This window comes from Notolepis coatsorum, assembly GCF_963971535.1.
Source record: "Notolepis coatsorum genome assembly, contig: SCAFFOLD_767, whole genome shotgun sequence".
NCBI lineage: Eukaryota > Metazoa > Chordata > Actinopteri > Aulopiformes > Paralepididae > Notolepis > Notolepis coatsorum.
Genome location: NW_028170768.1, coordinates 8,309 through 25,448, shown reverse-complemented (window position 1 = coordinate 25,448; position 17,140 = coordinate 8,309).

Genomic DNA, 17,140 nt, shown 5'->3' with positions numbered 1-17,140 from the left:
CCACAATGACATTCAGAACACAGTTTAATGTCTTCAAACTAAAGCTCCGCCCACAATGTCATTCAGAACACAGTTTAATGTCTTCTAACTAAAGCTCCGCCCACAATGTCATTCAGAACACAGTTTAATGTCTTCAAACTAAAGCTCCGCCCACAATGTCATTCAGAACACAGTTTAATGTCTTCTAACTAAAGCTCCGCCCACAATGTCATTCAGAACACAGTTTAATGTCTTCTAACTAAAGCTCCGCCCACAATGTCATTCAGAACACAGTTTAATGTCTTTAAACGCAAGCTCCGCCCACAATAATATTCAGAACACAGTTTAATGTCTTCAAACGGCAGCTCCACATACAATAATATTCAGAACACAGTTTAATGTCTTCAAACGGCAGCTCCACATACAATGATATTCAGAACACAGTTTAATGTCTTCAAACGGCAGCTCCGCCCACAATGATCCCAGACGATGCTTTCAATTGGTGGAACAAACAGCCACTCGGACCCCCTGTGCCACACCATAGACCACTACACTTCCGCGTTACATTGAAATCGGGGAGGAGATTGCGGGGGGGGGGCAAATGAATGAATGTGGATGAGAGCCTTGACATTAAGTGATTGCAGATACGGCTGTGGGGGTGCTGGAGACATGATCCAATAGACTTGTATGCGCCTGAGTCTCCTGAACACGGCGCGAGACATTCCTAATCCATCAGAACTAAATTGGCAGCGAAAAAGACAGTTTTTAAGCATGGATTCCCCCGTGCACATGCGCAGATTGGCCACAGAGTGTGACGCAACGCACATCCACCCTGGAATGTTCCATTAGAGGGGGTGTTGTGTTGTGAGAATGATATGATAGAATTAAATATACAGTAAAAGGAATACAGTACAAATATACAGAAGTCTACAGTAAGTGTAATATTGCACAGTGTTGTGCATTTATAATCAGTAGCTTAGGCTACATAGTAGGCTAATGACAGCCTATTCTAGTCTAGCAGGTGCTGGTATAGACGTATAATATATGACATATATGAATTTTTTTGCCTAGATATACGGTTTATCTAGGCAAAAAATTTCATAGATGACTGAAAATCAACATTACTAGTCTATACCAGCACCTGCTAGACTAGAATAGGCTGTCATTAGCTTACTATGTAGCCTAAGCTACTGATTATAAATGCACAACACTGTGCAATATTACACTTACTGTAGACTTCTGTATATTTGTACTGTATTCCTCCCCGCAATCTCCTCCCCGATTTCAATGTAACGCGGAAGTGTAGTGGTCCATGGTGTTTGTCAGTTGAAGCTCCGCCCACAATGATATTCAGAACACAGTTTAATGTCTTCAAACGGAAGCTCCGCCCACAATGATCCCAGACGATGCTTTCAATTGGTGGAACAACCTGCCACTCGGACTGTAGCCGAACCCCCTGTGTCACACCATGGTGTTTGTCAGTTGATGATTTGTTGGGAGGAATGCCTGTCAAAATGGCTTCTGCGTTCTTCATTCAAATGGCTCCTCCCCTCACCCTCACCCTCACCCTTCAACAGGAGCCAACAACAAGGTTTCTGCCTCCAAATGTTCCCCCGACTCATTATTATTTTAATTAATTAATACAATAATAATAATAATTAGCCCTAGTGCACCGTCACCTATTAGGATTTCAACACGGCCAAAGCGGCGCGAGCATTTCTCTGCTATTTACCATCCTCTCCCTAACCCTATTTACCATCCTCTCCCTAACCCTAACCCTATTTACCATCCTCTCCCTAACCCTAACCCTATTTACCATCCTCTCCCTAACCCTAACCCTATTTACCATCCTCTCCCTAACCCTAACCCTATTTACCATCCTCTCCCTAACCCTATTTACCATCCTCTCCCTAACCCTATTTACCATCCTCTCCCTCTCCCTAACCCTATTTACCATCCCCTCCCTAACCCTAACCCTATTTACCGTCCTCTCCCTAACCCTAACCCTATTTACCATCCTCTCCCTAACCCTAACCCTATTTACCATCCTCTCCCTAACCCTAACCCTATTTACCATCCTCTCCCTAACCCTATTTACCATCCTCTCCCTAACCCTAACCCTATTTACCATCCTCTCCCTAACCCTAACCCTATTTACCATCCTCTCCCTAACCCTATTTACCATCCTCTCCCTAACCTTAACCCTATTTACCATCCTCTCCCTAACCCTAACCCTATTTACCATCCTCTCCCTAACCCTAACCCTATTTACCATCCTCTCCCTAACCCTATTTACCATCCTCTCCCTAACCCTAACCCTATTTACCATCCTCTCCCTAACCCTAACCACCATCCTCTCCCCTAACCCTAACCCTATTTACCATCCTCTCCCTAACCCTAACCCTATTTACCATCCTCTCCCTAACCCTATTTACCATCCTCTCCCTAACCCTAACCCTATTTACCATCCTCTCCCTAACCCTAACCACCATCCTCTCCCCTAACCCTAACCCTATTTACCATCCTCTCCCTAACCCTAACCCTATTTACCATCCCCTCCCTAACCCTGACCCTATTTACCATCCTCTCCCTAACCCTAACCCTATTTACCATCCTCTCCCTAACCCTATTTACCATCCTCTCCCTAACCCTAACCCTATTTACCATCCTCTCCCTAACCCTAACCCTATTTACCATCCTCTCCCTAACCCTAACCCTATTTACCATCCTCTCCCTAACCCTAACCCTATTTACCATCCTCTCCCTAACCCTATTTACCATCCTCTCCCTAACCCTAACCCTATTTACCATCCTCTCCCTAACCCTGACCCTATTTACCATCCTCTCCCTAACCCTATTTACCATCCTCTCCCTAACCCTAACCCTATTTACCATCCTCTCCCTAACCCTATTTACCATCCTCTCCCTAACCCTGACCCTATTTACCATCCTCTCCCTAACCCTAACCCTATTTACCGTCCTCTCTGAGGCTCAGAAGGCCGTTTTCCATGATCGATTCTAATGGATTACAGCCGGTCATGTGATTACAGGAAGTAGCTGTAACAAAATTATTATTTATTTATTTAGCCACTTGATGTTGTAGACCATCTCACAGATGTGGAATATGCCATTTAAATATGTATAATATAAATATATTATAAAATATATAATACAAATCTTTTTTAAATAATTTCGGTGACGGCAGGACAACGTTTGACCTCTATCGTTTTTAAACAATTTCTACGTTCTGCTACGATCAGGGAATAATTCACTCATGCGCTTTCGTGATTTGGAATGCTGTGTCATTTCTTGGGACTCTTTGATTTCTTGGATATTCTGAACAGATTAGATTATTCTGAAACATTCACTTCCCTAACCCTAACCCTAACAAATTATTTTGGGGCATACACGGAAAAGTATGATGAATTGAAAACGGGGGACCCTGATGTAAACAAGTCGAAAGTCTTTCTCTGGTCTGCATCCCCTTAACAATTGTATGTATTGAGCTGTACTGTACTGTACCCATTCTGCAATCTGTTAATAAACTTTTCAATCAATCAATCAAACCAAACACTTTTCTTTAATGTGTTGCTGTAGCTAGCTGTGGCCACTGGGTGGCAGCATTGACTCTAGTGTGTAACGTTGAACCATCACAGCCTGGACCCAACCATTCTGAAACCATCTCCCCACAGCAGACAGATGGATGTGGCTCGAGCTACAGACACACACTTCCACCCAGAGGCTGTCAGTCACATAGCTGACTTTTTTTATCTACTTTTTCTCCCCATTTTCTATTTTTCTCCCATCTCAATTTCGTATTATCCAATTCTACCCTCCCCTGTCTCGAACGTTGCTAGACCATGCCTCCCACTGGCTGCAATGTGGACGAAGCCTTGCATCACGTGTCCCCTCCGGTACACGAGGAGGCAGCCTGTCGCATCTTTTCACCTGTACAGCGCGATCTCTCAGCGGCGAGGAGTAACGCGTGGGAGGCTCACGCCGCCCCCGTTGCTTCTTGATTCTGCTGTACAGGCGCACCAACCGACCTGTAGGAGTCGCTGTCCACAACGTCCGATCCCCACCCACCAGCCTCCCACCCCCTAATACTGCCAATTGTGTTAGTATGAACGACCAGCCAAGCTGGAAGCAACGCCGAGAGCTGGGCTCGAACCCAGCATCTCCTGCGTTAGTGGCGAGCGCTGTGCCCACTGCGCCACTTAGCCGCCCTGTCAGTCACATAGCTGACTTTTTTCTCCACAGTTTTGTTTATACAAATTATTTTGGGGCATACACGGAAAAGTATGCATTATTAAAATGCATAGGAAAATGACCTTGTGGCGACACATTATTGAAATAATTAGATTTATATTTAAAGGGACCTGGTTTTAATATCGGGGGATGACGGCATGGTTTGGAAGACCAGTCCTAAGTAGCGCTGATGCGCTGAGACGTGTCAGGAAGGGTTGGGGTCAGTGAAGGTGTTCCTCAGTGACCCTGTTCCACTGTTATTATACTGCAGTGTGACCCCTGACCCCATGTCACTGTTATTATACTGCAGTGTGACCCCTGACCCCATGTCACTGTTATTATACTGCAGTGTGACCCCTGACCCTAACGCCAGGTAATCTAAGAGACGAGACGTCAGGTAATCTAAGAGACGAGACATCAGGTAATCTAAGAGACGAGACGTCAGGTAATCTAAGAGACGAGACATCAGGTAATCTAAGAGACGAGACATCAGGTAATCTAAGAGACGAGACATCAGGTAATCTAAGAGACGAGACGTCAGGTAATCTAAGAGACGAGACATCAGGTAATCTAAGAGACGAGACGTCAGGTAATCTAAGAGACGAGACGTCAGGTAATCTAAGAGACGAGACGTCAGGTAATCTAAGAGACGAGACGTCAGGTAATCTAAGAGACGAGACATCAGGTAATCTAAGAGACGAGGCGTCAGGTAATCTAAGAGACGAGACATCAGGTAATCTAAGAGACGAGACGTCAGGTAATCTAAGAGACGTCAGGTAATCTAAGAGACGAGACGTCAGGTAATCTAAGAGACGTCAGGTAATCTAAGAGACGAGACGTCAGGTAATCTAAGAGACGAGACGTCAGGTAATCTAAGAGACGAGGCGTCAGGTAATCTAAGAGACGAGACGTCAGGTAATCTAAGAGACGAGACGTCAGGTAATCTAAGAGACGAGACGTCAGGTAATCTAAGAGACGAGACATCAGGTAATCTAAGAGGCGTCAGGTCATCTAAGATCTAAATAGGAACATTTGGGAAATGCAGTTTCCTACTGATGCTACAAATGTTAATGCGAGAGAAGGCGAATATACATTATAGTATAATTGGTCTGGTTTCAACTTTCAAGTCCAAGTTTTGTTTTTATTTGTCACATATAAGCTACATGTACATTACAGTGACATGCTTGAGCCTCCTGAGATTGTGCTTCATACAGTAAAAAAAATAATAAAGACCAAACGCCGTACAAAACTCAAATGAACAATTAATCTCATTAGTTCACCTATTACAGTAGAACCTAGCGATCTAAATAATCAATCCATGCAAAAGCTAGATGTGTAAAAGGTGAAAGACTCACACTCACAGCCATGCTGCTGATTTGGCTAAATGACATCCAGCCATTTTCGTTTTAAACAACTTTTAGTCGGGAGTGTCATGGTTTCTCCATAGAGCTCCATTATACTTTTAGTCAGGGGAGTGCCATGGTTTCTCCATAGAGCTCCATTATACTTTTAGTCAGGGGAGTGCCATGGTTTCTCCATAGAGCTCCATTATACTTTTAGTCAGGGGAGTGTCATGGTTTCTCCATAGAGCTCCATTATACTTTTAGTCAGGGGAGTGTCATGGTTTCTCCATAGAGCTCCATTATACTTATAGTCAGGGGAGTGTCATGGTTTCTCCATAGAGCTCCATTATACTTTTAGTCAGGGGAGTGTCGTGGTTTCTCCATAGAGCTCCGTTATACTTTTAGTCAGGGGAGTGTCGTGGTTTCTCCATAGAGCTCCGTTATACTTCTAGTCAGGGGAGTGTCATGGTTTCTCCATAGAGCTCCATTATACTTTTAGTCAGGGAAGTGTCATGGTTTCTCCATAGAGCTCCATTATACTTTTAGTCAGGGGAGTGCCATGGTTTCTCCATAGAGCTCCATTATACTTTTAGTCAGGGGAGTGTCATGGTTTCTCCATAGAGCTCCATTATACTTTTAGTCAGGGGAGTGTCATGGTTTCTCCATAGAGCTCCATTATACTTTTAGTCAGGGGAGTGTCGTGGTTTCTCCATAGAGCTCCGTTATACTTCTAGTCAGGGGAGTGTCATGGTTTCTCCATAGAGCTCCATTATACTTTTAGTCAGGGGAGTGCCATGGTTTCTCCATAGAGCTCCATTATACTTTTAGTCAGGGGAGTGTCATGGTTTCTCCATAGAGCTCCATTATACTTTTAGTCAGGGGAGTGTCATGGTTTCTCCATAGAGCTCCATTATACTTATAGTCAGGGGAGTGTCGTGGTTTCTCCATAGAGCTCCGTTATACTTCTAGTCAGGGGAGTGTCATGGTTTCTCCATAGAGCTCCATTATACTTTTAGTCAGGGGAGTGTCATGGTTTCTCCATAGAGCTCCATTATACTTTTAGTCAGGGGAGTGTCGTGGTTTCTCCATAGAGCTCCGTTATACTTCTAGTCAGGGGAGTGTCATGGTTTCTCCATAGAGCTCCATTATACTTTTAGTCAGGGGAGTGTCATGGTTTCTCCATAGAGCTCCATTATACTTATAGTCAGGGGAGTGTCATGGTTTCTCCATAGAGCTCCATTATACTTTTAGTCAGGGGAGTGTCATGGTTTCTCCATAGAGCTCCATTATACTTATAGTCAGGGGAGTGTCATGGTTTCTCCATAGAGCTCCATTATACTTATAGTCAGGGGAGTGTCATGGTTTCTCCATAGAGCTCCATTATACTGTTAGTCAGGGGAGTGTCATGGTTTCTCCATAGAGCTCCATTATACTTATAGTCAGGGGAGTGTCATGGTTTCTCCATAGAGCTCCATTATACTTTTAGTCAGGGGAGTGTCATGGTTTCTCCATAGAGCTCCATTATACTTATAGTCAGGGGAGTGTCATGGTTTCTCCATAGAGCTCCATTATACTTATAGTCAAGGGAGTGTCATGGTTTCTCCATAGAGCTCCATTATACTTTTAGTCAGGGGAGTGTCATGGTTTCTCCATAGAGCTCCATTATACTTATAGTCAGGGGAGTGTCATGGTTTCTCCATAGAGCTCCATTATACTTTTAGTCAGGGGAGTGTCATGGTTTCTCCATAGAGCTCCATTATACTGTTAGTCAGGGGAGTGTCATGGTTTCTCCATAGAGCTCCATTATACTGTTAGTCAGGGGAGTGTCGTGGTTTCTCCATAGAGCTCCATTATACTGTTAGTCAGGGGAGTGTCATGGTTTCTCCATAGAGCTCCATTATACTGTTAGTCAGGGGAGTGTCATGGTTTCTCCATAGAGCCCTGTCGTACTTTTTTTTAGCGCAGCAGCTCGCGCAGGTAGGGGACAACTTAGTCATGTGACTCAGCTGGTGTTGCTGATTGGCTCGAACCCGGTATGTTTGTAAACGGCGAACAGGTCTATACTATTAGACATCTTGGTGGGCAAACATGTGATTATAATGAAATAACTGATTGTTGTGAAATGATGTGTTGATTGTGTCATATTATTGGCAGGACGTGAGACACGCCACGAGAACACAACGATAAGTTGTGGTTACCTTCTGATAAAAAACAAATAGATAGTTATCATGTGACAGTGTTGCAATTAATAATAATTAACTGCATTTATATTTAACACATTCTCTGAGGATTGTAAATGATTAATTCAGAAGCCATGTGTGTGTATGGGGACAGGGGGTAATGCAGTCGTTGCAGAATCCTCTGTTCTCTGCTGTGAGGTGACGTTTACTGCTGTTCCACTCTTAATGGATACAAAGGGGAATTTTAAGACAAGATAATAACTCTTATAATAATATAATATAATCAATTATTATTAAGCTTTCTCACAACCATCGCTTGGTGCGGCTACAACACAATCCATAAGAACCAACATCTCAACGTTTTTGTTTACAATTCATTTATTAATTTGACAAATAATTCAATAATTGTTGTTGTTGATGAAATACCATGCTGTTCGCCTGTCTCTTTTGAATGATCTGTCACTATAAGGGCTTGTGTCCACAGCGGACGTTTTATGAGTTGTCAGCTCCTTTCTGTCATTCATTTCTCTGCTACAGACGCGACAGGCGCGCTCCTCTTCCCAGCGCCGCGCCTCGCGTTTTAGCGCTCTCTCTCGGCGGCAGCGTTTTTGGGCGGAGCGCTCCCAGCGCATAAAGTTGAAACTAGTTCAACTTTTGGAGAGGAGCGCGGCTCATCAAGGTAACTTTTTCCGACCGACCAATCAACATCGAGGAAGTGGCGGAGCCACGGCAGTTGCGGACTCAGGAAAACGCTCTGAGCTTTTTTTTTTTGCTTTTCAAAGCGGTCCGCCTTGAAAAAAACCTCCGCTATGGACACAAGCCCTAACAGCTGGAGTCAATCGGGTGGTGTAGTGGTGACGTCATATTCATCCACAATCTATAGCTCAACATAAAAATATTCGCAATTAATCGTAAAGAAATTTATTTCAACCAAAAATGCTTAAACAATAATGTTAGTGAGAAGGGAACTTATTTTGTGCAAAAATGGAAAGCTTGCCAATGTTCATGAGGCAGAATTGTTCCAATAGCCGATAATCCATTTTCCCAAAGATAATAGACGTATAGATGTATAGACGGGTGGAACAACCAGTGACGTCAGACTACACCTCCCTATTCCACTTTAAAATCAATGGGTTTATTTTCCAATAATAGTGTTCATTGTTAACGATTGATATATTGAATATGACAAGCTTCTCATGCCAAATGTTTCTACACTTTTGTTTGGATATAAAAATGTAAATCTTTCAGAATTGAGTGAAAGGGGAATTGACCCCAACCCTGCATTGTTGTCCGTGACCTTTGAACTACAGCGTCTTCTGTCCAAACAGCAAATCTCCTCCTGCTGCTCACTGTAACAGATAATTATATACAACTTATATATCCAGATGTTATTTATGATGTAAATGTATGTAACCGTAAGCTCAGCATCAGGAAGAAACTATTTAGATGAAATCGTACAGTGTGAGAAAAATGCCTTTTTATGTTCTATCCGTTTTTATTTCTCCTTTCTTTTAAGTTGTTCAGTTTTGCTTTTATAAATCATGAATACATGGAGGACATTAAACGTTTATAAATCATGAATACATGGAGGATATTAAACGTTTATAAATCATGAATACATGGAGGATATTAAACGTTTATAAATCATGAATACATGGAGGATATTAAACGTTTATAAATCATGAATACATGGAGGACATTAAACGTTTATAAATCATGAATACATGGAGGATATTAAACGTTTATAAATCATGAATACATGGAGGATATTAAACGTTTATAAATCATGAATACATGGAGGATATTAAACGTTTATAAATCATGAATACATGGAGGATATTAAACGTTTATAAATCATGAATACATGGAGGATATTAAACGTTTATAAATCATGAATACATGGAGGACATTAAACGTTTATAAATCATGAATACATGGAGGACATTAAACGTTTATAAATCATGAATACATGGAGGATATTAAACGTTTATAAATCATGAATACATGGAGGACATTAAACGTTTATAAATCATGAATACATGGAGGATATTAAACGTTTATAAATCATGAATACATGGAGGATATTAAACGTTTATAAATCATGAATACATGGAGGATATTAAACGTTTATAAATCATGAATACATGGAGGATATTAAACGTTTATAAATCATGAATACATGGAGGATATTAAACGTTTATAAATCATGAATACATGGAGGACATTAAACGTTTATAAATCATGAATACATGGAGGATATTAAACGTTTATAAATCATGAATACATGGAGGATATTAAACGTTTATAAATCATGAATACATGGAGGATATTAAACGTTTATAAATCATGAATACATGAAGGATATTAAACGTTTATAAATCATGAATACATGGAGGATATTAAACGTTTATAAATCATGAATACATGGAGGATATTAAACGTTTATAAATCATGAATACATGGAGGATATTAAACGTTTATAAATCATGAATACATGGAGGATATTAAACGTTTATAAATCATGAATACATGGAGGATATTAAACGTTTATAAATCATGAATACATGGAGGATATTAAACGTTTATAAATCATGAATACATGGAGGACATTAAACGTTTATAAATCATGAATACATGGAGGATATTAAACGTTTATAAATCATGAATACATGGAGGATATTAAACGTTTATAAATCATGAATACATGGAGGATATTAAACGTTTATAAATCATGAATACATGGAGGATATTAAACGTTTATAAATCATGAATACATGGAGGATATTAAACGTTTATAAATCATGAATACATGGAGGATATTAAACGTTTATAAATCATGAATACATGGAGGACATTAAACGTTTATAAATCATGAATACATGGAGGACATTAAACGTTTATAAATCATGAATACATGGAGGATATTAAACGTTTATAAATCATGAATACATGGAGGATATTAAACGTTTATAAATCATGAATACATGTAGGATATTAAACGTTTATAAATCATGAATACATGGAGGATATTAAACGTTTATAAATCATGAATACATGGAGGATATTAAACGTGACACCATTGTCTGAGTCAGAACCAGGTCTCAAGTCTCTCATTTATCTCAAACCCCGCCCTCTTTTCTTCATCCTCCAATCACAACTGTTGCTTGTTTGTCCGAAGGAAGAAACAGTTGTGATTGGAGGATCAAGAAAAGAGGGCAGGGTTTGAGGTAAGTCAATATAAACGTATGTGTAATCTATTGAGTTATTTAATGATCATATCGCCGAGAGGAAGGACTGTTGAAGAATTTACTTAATTTGAAACGTGTGCATTTCTCATGTTTCACATTGAGTCGTGTGGCCCGGGTGTCGCCAAACGCACTTGTAACCTAGATATTTTATTATTACTGCTGTATTTTTGGTAGTTTTCATGCTTTTACACAAATTTAAGGTTTACATGTTTTATGTTTCATGGTGATCTATGTTTCATGGCCCATGCGCCACATAAGCCTGGTTACATGAAAGCTACCTGCTGCCCAAACCCTCAAACATCTGTAGTGATTTGGAAACATGACACAAAATAATAGTATTTTGTTTTTTATTTTAAACAATATTTAATCACATTTGGAGGTCGGTGTTCTGCCCCCCCCACCCATGCCAAACAAGCAGGCCAACTGCGCTACCCTTAATTTTTTCCAAGGCTGTAGTTTGGCGAACTTTACAACTGGATGCTGTGATGTGAATGCCATCCACGTTAGTTCACCTTGACATGTTTTTTTCAAATTCAATGGAGAAGTGCATTAAGTCATTTTATGGGAGGGGCGGCTGGGTGGGGCAGCGGAGATTGAGCTCGTCACCAACGCTAGAGACTCCGGGTTCGACTCCGGGTGTCAGCGTTGCCTCTGGCTTGGGCCGGCCGTCATACTGACTCAATTGGCAGAGTTAGCGGGTGGGAAGTCAAAGGGGTGGTAATCTGGTCGTTGTAAACAGCGACTCCTACAGGTCGGTCAGGGCGCCTGCACAGCAAAGTCAGGAAAATGGCGGGGGCAGTGTGAGCCTCCCACACGTTACTCCTCGCCAAATGAGAGTCCGCGCTGGCAGGTGAAAAGATGCGACAGGCTGCCTCCACATGTATCGGAGGACACTTGTGACGGGCTTCTATCCTCCTTACAACCGGCCAGTAGAGGGCACATGTGAGCAATGTTCAAGAAAGGGGAGGGGAGAAGTGGCACAGCTAAATTGGGATGGGAGAAAAAAATAGAAAAAGGAGGAGAACAAGTGGATACAAAAGTGTCCTCTGTTCTTTAATTTCAGCATTGTCTATCGCAGAACACATTCCATTGTCGGCCAAGTGTATGCTTGTTTCATTCCAAACACCAGCTGATGATTTCACTAATTGGCTCACCTCTTCAACTAACTCACCTGGTGTAATGTGTAGTTAAAATGAAAACTTGGCCCACGATGGAATGAGTTTGAGACCCCTGGTCTATCCCTTCCAATAAAAAAAAGGTTTTTACTTTTACTTTTTAGTACTACATTTAAAAGTAGAAACTTTTTTACTTTTACTCAAGTGTGTTTTTAGCCAGATACTCAGATACTCAGATACAGATGACTTTTACTTGAGTACGATTTTGAGACGGTACCCATACTTTAACTTAAGTATCATTTCTGGGTACTTTTTACACCCCTGATTGAATCTAAGGGCTTAAGAGTGGAAGCTGCTGCATGTCTATAAATTACATCCCCATAGTCCAACACAGACTAACAAACTGCTTCAACGACTCATGAAATGCTTTGAGGTCAAGGACCACATCTGTGCCTCTCTCCCCAGTAACATGGACCCACTGCTGTTTACATATAGGACAAACAGGTCCACTGACGATGCGGTCCCCCAAGTTCTACACAACACACTATCTCACCTTGACAGTCAGAAGGGGGGCTATGTGAGATTGCTATAGTTCATTGACTATAGTTCAGCTTTCAACACCATAGTCCCCACCAGACTGGTTGACAAGCTGATTGATCTGGGTCTGCGCTCCGCCATGAACGGCTGGATCCTGGACTTTCTAAGTGACAGGCCCCAGGCGGTCAGGGTGGGGGGGTCATACCTCCAGCAAAATCACCCTGAGTATCGGGTCCCCCCAGGGCTGTGTCCTGAGCCCCCTGCTGTACTCACTGTAGTGTACCTCGGGGTCTTGGCCAAGCTTGTAGTGACTGCTCTACATGCACCTCCGAGGCATTGGATCAGTTATTCACCGCCGTCTGTCCGTGGTCCTGTCAACTGATTAACAGACTGTTAACAGATTAACAGTCAACGCGGTTTCATTGCTGGGTTAAGTACTTCTATTCTATTCACATAATACGCTTACTTCATATATCTACTCCATTCACATATATGCCTACCACTTGTATCTATTGCTATGTCCGCCTACTACAATCTCATGAGCTGTCTAACGCCTGTCCCGTCTCCCTGTCTTCCTATGACTTGCTGTCCTGGAGTGTTGACCGGAGTGTTGGACGTCCCGTGACGAAGGCCGGGAGATTGCGACCCCCTCTGCGTGCCCCCCTGTCTTCGGAGGTCTCGTAGTGGTGACCGGAGTGCCGGATGTCCCGCGATGATGTCGGGGAGTTCGCGACCCTCTCTGCGCCACCCCCCTTCCCCCTGTCTCCGGCTGTCCCTGAGCAACGACCGGAGTGTTGAATGTCCCGTGACTAAGACGGGGAGGACGTGACCCTCTTGCGCCGCCCCTGTGCCTCAAATAGATCCGCTATCAACTCTATCTTTAATCTTTCAAAATGTTCAGTTGCTATCGCTATTAGCTCTATCTTTAATTTTTCAAAATGTACAGTTGCTATTGCATGCACTCATCTGTGTTTCACCACACACATGAGTGCATGCTTACCAACTGTCCGTCTGCAACACTACTATCACCGACATCTAAGAAGGGAGATCCCCCCTTGAACGGCCCTTCTAAGGTTTCTCTCCTCCACATTGCCTGTGGAGCTTTTTTTCCCTATTGTTAGGTTTTAGTGAGTTTTTCCTTACCTTCGCGTGGGGTATGTCTGGGAGTGCTTGCATTCTTTCATTTATTTGCATTCATCTAAAAATTTTTTGGACCCTATGGTGTTCTTGTTCTGTTCTTGACTTATTGTTATGTTGTCTTCTTGACTTGTTTAAAGAAGACCTGTACGGCCCATGGGGACATTAACGTGTGTTGTCGGGCCCTATAAATAAATTTGATTTGATTTGATTTGATTTGTACACACATGACTGTGTGGCCAGGTTCAGCTCCAACTCCATAGTGAAGTTTGCGGACGACACAGTGGTGGTGGGGCTGATCTCGGACAACAACGAGAAGGCCTATCGGGAGGAGGTTGATGAACTGGCACGCTGGTGCCGGGATAACAGCCTACTCCTGAACATTGGTAAAACCAAAGAGCTGATCGTGGATTTTAGGAGAACACAGCAGGGGACACACACGCCACTGTGGATAAACGGGGCTATCGTGGACAGGGTGAGCAGTTTCAAGTACCTGGGAGTCCACATCACAGAGGATCTGACATGGACAACACACATAGATTCTGTGGTGAAAAAGGCGAAACAGCACCTCTATCACCTGAGACAGCTAAGGAAGTTCAGAGTATCGGGGAAGAGTCCTTCTATTCCGGGGCTGTAGAGAGCATTCTGACTGGAAACATCACTGCCTGGTATGGAAACAGCACGGCACAGGACAAGAAGGCCCTACAGAGAGTGGTGCGCTCAGCTGAGCGTACTACGGGTATTGCACTACCACCCCTGCAGGTCTTATATAACAGGAGGTGCAAATCCAGAGCCTGCAGAATAATGAAAGACCCCCACCACCCCAACAACAGCCTGTTCAAGCTGCTGCGGTCTGGCAAGCGCCTACGGTCACACGCTGCGAGAACAGAGAGACTCCGGCTCAGCTTCTTCCCCCAGGCCATCTGAACACTGAACTCAGATACTGACATTCACACTTTACACATTCCTCATAAATGCTGTCTTAGCATCTCTGCAATGGAGTTTATATCAAAATAACAATATCAACCCCCCTAAAAAAATGGTTGGTGATTGCTTCAAGTCGATTCTACATACGGATAATAAATGAAGACATGATTCACATACATTTGTGTGAATGAGTGAGTGTTATAGTATTTCTACCTGTTCTCATTATATCCACCACATAAAATCCAAAGGATAATTAGCTGGCCAAACATTATCTCAAAATTATAATTAGCCAAAATTATAATATATAGGCTATATCTCGTTGCACACATTTTAAATGATAAAGTGTCTGCTGAATAATTCTGTTTTGCTCAATATATACTGTATATATAATTCTGTTTTGCCTCAATATATAATTCTGTTTTGCCTCAATATACAGTATATATATATATATATATATATATATATATATATATATATATATATATATATATATATATATTGATGCAAAGCAGAATTATTCAGCAGTGTGTGTGTGGGGGTGTGTGTGTGTGGCACGCCCCTTGATTGTAATGAGCTGGACAGGTGTGTGTGTGTGGGAACATGAACACGATATCTGCCATGTGAGACTAGGCGAGCAGGCTATAAGGCTTGTTGTCAACTATGAAGTGTTCGACTTTCTGACTCCTCCCCCGGCTGCAATCGTCTACTCTCGCTTGTTCGATACGAGAAGGCATGAGACGTAATAATGTTACCCTGAGATTTAGTGTAGAGGGAAAAGAGGAGGGATCCAAGGACCGAGCCCTGGGGGACACCTGTCCGAAGGGGGCGGGGGGCCGACAGGGTCCCTCTCCGTGACACTTGGTAGGAGCGGTCGTCGAGGTAGGATGTCGGAGCCAGCCACTCCCATTCCTGTGAGGGACGCGAGGAGGATCTGATGGTTGACTGTGTGGAAGGCTGCCGACAGGTCCAGGAGAATCAGGACAAAGGAGAGGCCTTTCACTTTTGCTAAGTGAAGAGCATCTGTGACCGCTATGAGGGCCGTTTCTGTGGAGTGACCAGTCCTGAAGCCTGACTGATAAGGGTCTAGCAGGTCATTCTGTAAGAGATAATCACTAAGATGGTTGGATACAGCACGTTCAAGTGTTTTAGAAAGAAAGGAGAGAAGAGAGAATAATAGTAATAATAATACCTTTTTGGCTAAAACTGACACATTTACAGAAATGTTTATTAATGTGTACTGTCCTTTTTAAATAAACTGAAACTGAATAATAATAATAAATGTATTTCTATAGCACCTTTCATGCAGGGGATTGCAGTTCAACGTGCTTTACATCAGTAAGAAATACAATCAGTGTAAAACAAGCAGCAAGAGCAAAGCATAAAGTGGGATAAAAAAAGATATATCAATCAAATCATATCAGAACCTCACGTACAGTAGGCTTCTTGAATTTTCTGTAATCTGTTACAAAACATGATGAAGGTTATAGCATGGACCCAGCGGATAGTGGGGCGTAAAGACAAAAGTAAAAATAAGTAAAATAATAGCAAGAGTAAAATGAGCAGACATAAAATCACAGTTTTTCACATTAGGATCCAACATTCCAACAGGCCACCTTGTTTATGGTTTGATTCAGTTTTATTAGAATAGAAAAGACATGAATGATGAAATGAGCACATACAAATTAATTTCAGGTAACTAACATTGCAGTCCTCTTGTCGTGAAATTAACACAGCATTATGCATTTTGACAATAAAAGTCAGCATTGGTGGGTTAATTTCACTGGATGCATCAACAAGGCTTTCTAAATGTAAACATTATCTGTGCACCTCCCCTTTTCTTCTCTCTCTCCCTCTGGTTCTCACTCTCCCTTTTCCCTCTCTCTCTTTCCTTCTCTCTCCCTTATTTATTGTAATTCTCCTTGTATACTATTGCTACTGTCATTTTGTATTTAATTTACTTGTACAGTATGCATGTACAGTACACACAACCTTGTTTTTTGTTGCAGCCCCCCCCCCCCATTCCCTCTAAAGGATTTAGGTTTAGGCTGCTTTTGTATAATAAGAATTTGTTCTTACTTGGTTTCCTGGGTAAATAAAGGTTACAAAAAAAAGAAAAAATATTTAAAAAGAAATAAAAATTAAATCCGATATTACATTTTAATGCCAATATCGGCCAATAATATCGGTAGGCCGAAAATATCGGACATCTCTAATTGGTATCAATTATATTTAAAAATAGATACGCTGGTCTCAGGCTCTACCATATCTTCATTAATTCTGCTGTGCCTCCAACACCTATCCCTGGATAGAGGGCCTGTGTGAACGTGGTGTGAACTGTATGGAGGAGGGTCACGGTGTCAGAGACAACACTGTAGAAGGACAGAGTACCTGCCTTGTGATCCAGGTACACTCCTATCCTGGAGGAC